This window comes from Anopheles marshallii, assembly GCF_943734725.1.
Source record: "Anopheles marshallii chromosome X unlocalized genomic scaffold, idAnoMarsDA_429_01 X_unloc_61, whole genome shotgun sequence".
Lineage (NCBI taxonomy): Eukaryota > Metazoa > Arthropoda > Insecta > Diptera > Culicidae > Anopheles > Anopheles marshallii.
In genome coordinates, this window is record NW_026525911.1 from 14,533 (window position 1) to 20,000 (window position 5,468).

Genomic DNA, 5,468 nt, shown 5'->3' on the forward strand with positions numbered 1-5,468 from the left:
ACGGCCTACTTGATAGGCAATGTTTCAACTCTTGGAAGCTTTCGTGGTTGCTAAGCACTGTTCGTGGCCTTCTTGATAGAAATGGCTTATGGTGGCCATGGACTTAGCCAAATTTTGAATTCTCCAACCAATCTTGGCCTGTTAGAGTATCTTGGTTGGGTTGCTATGGGCTGCTACGGCCTACTTGATAGGCAATGTTTCAACTCTTGGAAGCTTTCGTGGTTGCTAAGCACAGTTCGTGGCCTTCTTGATAGAAATGGCTTATGGTGGCCATGGACTTAGCCAAATTTTGAAATCTCCAACCAATCTTGGCCTGTTAGAGTATCTTGGTTGGGTTGCTATGGGCTGGTACGGCCTACTTGATAGGCAATGTTTCAACTCTTGGAAGCTTTCGTGGTTGCTAAGCACTGTTCATGGCCTTCTTGATAGAAATGGCTTATGGTGGCCATGGACTTAGCCAAATTTTGAAATCTCCAACCAATCTTGGCCTGTTAGATTATCTTGGTTGGTTTGCTATGGGCTGGTACGGCCTACTTGATAGGCAATGTTTCAACTCTTGGAAGCTCTCGTGGTTGCTAAGCACTGTTCGTGGCCTTCTTGATAGAAATGGCTTATGGTGGCCATGGACTTAGCAAAATTTTGAAATCTCCAACCAATCTTGGCCTGTTAGAGTATCTTGGTTGGGTTGCTATGGGCTGCTACGGCCTACTTGATAGGCAATGTTTCAACTCTTGGAAGCTTTCGTGGTTGCTAAGCACTGTTCGTGGCCTTCTTGATAGAAATGGCTTATGGTGGCCATGGACTTAGCAAAATTTTGAATTCTCCAACCAATCTTGGCCTGTTAGAGTATCTTGGTTGGGTTGCTATGGGCTGGTACGGCCTACTTGATAGGCAATGTTTCAACTCTTGGAAGCTTTCGTGGTTGCTAAGCACTGTTCGTGGCCTTCTTGATAGAAATGGCTTATGGTGGCCATGGACTTAGCCAAATTTTGAAATCTCCAACCAATCTTGGCCTGTTAGATTATCTTGGTTGGGTTGCTATGGGCCGGTACGGCCTACTTGATAGGCAATGTTTCAACTCTTGGGCGCTTTCGTGGTTGCTAAGCACTGTCCATGGCCTTCTTGATAGAAATGGCTTATGGTGGCCATGGACTTAGCAACATTTTGAAGTCTCCAACCAATCTTGGCCTGTTAGATTATCTTGGTTGGTTTGCTATGGGCTGGTACGGCCTACTTGATAGGCAATGTTTCAACTCTTGGAAGCTTTCGTGGTTGCTTAGGATAAGAATCCCGACGAGAAAGGTTTCCCGGACTTATAAAAATAACCGATTAGCCCCAAGGACACATCTTCCTTGAAAGGCTAATCATGCACCACACACCACACCACCCATAGGCTTGCAAGCAGCACTCTTGTCGAGTGCAGCAAGCCTATGCTCACATCAACTACCGTACACGTACCACCATAGGCTTGCAAGCAGCACTCTTGTCGAGTGCAGCAAGCCTATGCTCATCAACTACCATACGTACCACCACAGCCTTGCAAGCAGCACTCTTGTCGAGTGCAGCAAGCCTATACTCCACGAACTAACCACTTCACCACCAAGCATGGGTCGCCTGAGAGGATCGATGCGAACGCATCTCTACAACTCGCAGCTCCCAGCCTGTAGTCCCGTCGTTTGCGGGCGGTCGAAGGTGTCGAAACTAGTTGTATCCACGGTCGACGGGAGCACAGCCACCAGGGTTCCCTGTGATAAGGTACTTCCACGTGCAGCGTACACCCGCCCGTTGCGGCTCAGTCTAGTGCTATAGCGGGGATGAGACGGCAGTGTGCACGGGGCAGCACCGACGGATCTCAGAGGGTTGTTAAGCCCGCTAGCTTCCGATCACCTAATGGGTTTATGATGCGCTATCAGCTCGGATTGGATACGACCTTAGAGGCGTTCAGGCATAATCCAGCGGACGTAGCGTCATACCAAAGTCCGGTCGAACTAGTATTGAGCCAGTGGTCCGTACCTGTGGTTCCTCTCGTACTGCACAGGAATTCCGTTAAGATAGCAGCATACAGCACACACCAGTAGGGTAAAACTAACCTGTCTCACGACGGTCTAAACCCAGCTCACGTTCCCTTGAAAGGGTGAACAATCCTACGCTTGGTGAATTTTGCTTCACAATGATAGGAAGAGCCGACATCGAAGGATCAATAAGCCACGTCGCTATGAACGCTTGGCGGCCACAAGCCAGTTATCCCTGTTGCGTCGTAAGCCGGCCCGGCAACCGGGGAACAAGCCGCAGCAACAGCAGCAGCAGTGGCCGCAACTACCGCAACGGGCAGCGGTTCAGCGACAGCCGATCGCAGGACCGTCTAAGCAGCAGCCCCAGCAACATCAGGGACAACAGGCCCGGGGTAGCCAGCCTGGAGCACAACGAGGAGGTCGGCGTCAGCGGCAGCGAAAAACCAAGCCGGACGCTATTGAAATCGCCCCAGCTGAGGGACAAACCTGGACGGAGGTGTACCAGGCTGTCCGAACAGCTCCAGAAATGGAGAAACATGCTGAGGCCCTAGGCGTCGGGCGACGCACCACACGCTCCAGGCTTGTCATGGAGCTGAAGGAGAGCGCGGACGCTGCAGAAGTTCTGCAGTGCATCAAGCAGGTCTGCGCAAAGGCAGAACGGCCGGCCTCAGCTCGGCTGGTCACGCCTATGGTCGAAATCCGGTTGGACGCTGTCGACCCTTTAGCGAAGGAGACCGATGTGGCGATGGCGCTGACCAACCTGTGCCAATGCGAGGTGGAGGAGACATCGGTTCGCCTGCGACCTGCCTGGGACGGCACGAAAGTGGCGATAGCCCGCGTAACAGCCAGGGCTGCGGAGGGTCTGGTCGACAAGAGCGTCAAGATCAAATACACATCGTGTCTGATCCGGAAGGTGGCTCCTCTGCAGGCGCGTCAGCAACGGTGCTACAAGTGCCTCGAGATGGGGCACGTCCGAGCTGCGTGCAGGAGCGAAGTGGACCGCTCGACAAGCTGCATTCGCTGCGGGAAGCCGGATCACCAGGCGAAGAGCTGCACGGCGGAGGTGCGCTGCGTCGTGTGCAGCGGCCCGCACCCGGTCGGGCATCCGACGTGCCGGCGCTAAAAGTGCTGCAAGTGAACCTCGGGCGAAGCCGGGCAGCCCAAGACCTCATGCTGCAGACGGCTCGCGAGTTAGGGGCTCAGGTGGTGCTTGCCTGCGAACTATATCGACCACCTCGGGATGATCCGCGGTGGGCCATCGATGCGGAACAGAGCGTGGCGATAATAGCAACAGGGGCGTACCCTATTCAACGGCTTTGGGGGAGCGTCGTCCCGGGACTCGTGGTGGCCACCATAGCGGGAGTAACGTTCGCCAGCTGCTACGTGCCACCCAGCAGCGGCATCGAAGACTTCGAAAGCTTCCTCGGTGCGGTGGAGGTGTCGCTGGTCGGACACGCAACATCAGTCCTGGCCGGGGACTTCAACGCCTGGAACGAGGAGTGGGGGAGTGCGCGCACCACCCGGAAGGGGCAGGAGCTCCTGAGCGTGGTGGAGCAGCTGGCGCTGCATACGCTGAACCGCGGCAACGTGCCCACTTTCAAGGGCAACGGGGTTGCGCGGGAAAGCGTTGTTGACGTTTCCTTTGCCAGCCAAACTATTGCGCGACCGGACTCCTGGCGCGTGCTCGATCGCTTTTCCAGCAGCGACCATGCCTACGTCCAGTTCCAGGTGGGCGTTCCAGGACAACGCCCCAAGCGACGAGGCCAGCAGCAGCAGCGAAGTCGAGACGGGACAGCCAGACACGCCGGGACCCGGTGGAAGACGACGCAATTCGATAACAAGTGCTTCGACATCGCCCTCACATGCGGCCACTTTGAGCAGGTCGCAACTCCGGAGGGGCTGATCGGCGGACTGACCCAGGCGTGCGATGAGATCATGGAGAGAGTACACGGGGCTACTTTCCATCGCAAGCCCCAGGTGTACTGGTGGTCTCCAGAGATTGAGCGCCTGAGGGAGGAATGCGGAGCAGCGGAGGCCGCCCATCGCAGGGCCCAACCTCCGGAACGTGCGGTGACGTCGGCCAGGCTGCAGAACTGTCGACGATTGCTGCAGGCCGCCATTCACAGCAGTAAGGAAGACAGTATGCAAGAGCTGATCGATGGGGTCGAAGCCGAGGTGTTCGGACTCGGTTACAAGGTTGTTCGAGCAAAACTACGTAACAGGGCACCACCGGAAACGGACCGAGCCGTACTAGGTCCGATCGTCGAAGCCTTGTTCCCGGACCATCCGGCATTTGAGTGGCCGGACATCGACGCGTGCAGTGAGGCTCTGAGACCGGTCACGAGCTCGGAAATTCTTTCGCTGGCCGAGCGGATGGCCACCTCCAAGGCGCCAGGGCTGGACGGCATCCCGAATGCCGCAGTGAAGGCGGCAATGCGGAAGCACCCGGAGGTCTTCGCCAAGGTGTACAATCAGCTGCTCGAGCGAGGGGAGTTTCCTGCGGCATGGAAGGAGGCACGCCTTGTGTTGGTCACGAAGCCAGGTAAGCCGCCGGGCGATCCGTCGTCGCACCGTCCGCTGCTAATGCTGGGAGCAGTCGCCAAGGGGTTCGAACGGCTGATCTTAGATCGGCTGAACGACCACTTGGAGGACAGCGATGCTCCTCGGCTGTCAGCAAGGCAGTACGGGTTCCGGCGCGGTCGTTCCACGCTTCAGGCCATCGAGCGGGTGATCGAGCGAGGACAACACGCGAGGACGTTTCACCGCACCAACCAGCGGGATCCTCGATGTCTGGTGGTGGCAGCACTGGACGTCAGGAACGCCTTTAACTCTGCCAGCTGGAAGGCGATCGCGGTTGCCCTGCAGAAGCTGATGGTTCCTGCAGCCCTCCAGAAAATATTGCGCAGCTACTTTTCTGAGAGGAGGCTGGTGTACGAGACCAGCGAGGGGCCAGTGCGTCGTACGGTCACGGCGGGCGTTCCACAGGGCTCAATCCTGGGCCCAACCCTGTGGAACGCGATGTACGACGGCGTGCTTCGGCTGGTGCTGCCTGAGGGCGCCGAAGTGATCGGCTTTGCGGATGACGTCGTGGTGCTGGCGAGCGGGACGACGCCGGAGGCAGCGACGGGACTGGCGGAGACGGCGGTAGCAATGATCAGCTCGTGGATGGCGCAACACCACCTGGAGCTTGCTCCGGCCAAGACCGAGCTGGTCATTGTGTCTACGATGAGACGAGACAACACCCGAGTCCCGGTGAGTATCAATGGCGTAGAGAAACTGCCGACCCGCACCTTGAAATATTTAGGAGTTGTCATCGAGGACCACCTGTCGTGGAGGCCACACGTAGAGCAGGCCACGACGAAAGCGCTCCGTGTGGCGCAGGGGATTTCCCGGCTGCTCCGAAATCATGGTGGGCCAAAGAGTGCGAAGCGGCGGCTGCTTGCATCGGTGGTGGAC

At 56.9% G+C, this 5,468-nt stretch overlaps 1 pseudogene; it reads right to left on the reverse strand.

Annotated features, from left to right (window-relative positions):
- Window positions 1-1,591: 1,591 nt before the first annotated feature.
- The window catches only part of LOC128717520 (large subunit ribosomal RNA), an 8,704-nt pseudogene continuing 4,827 nt past the window's right edge, over window positions 1,592-5,468 (reverse strand).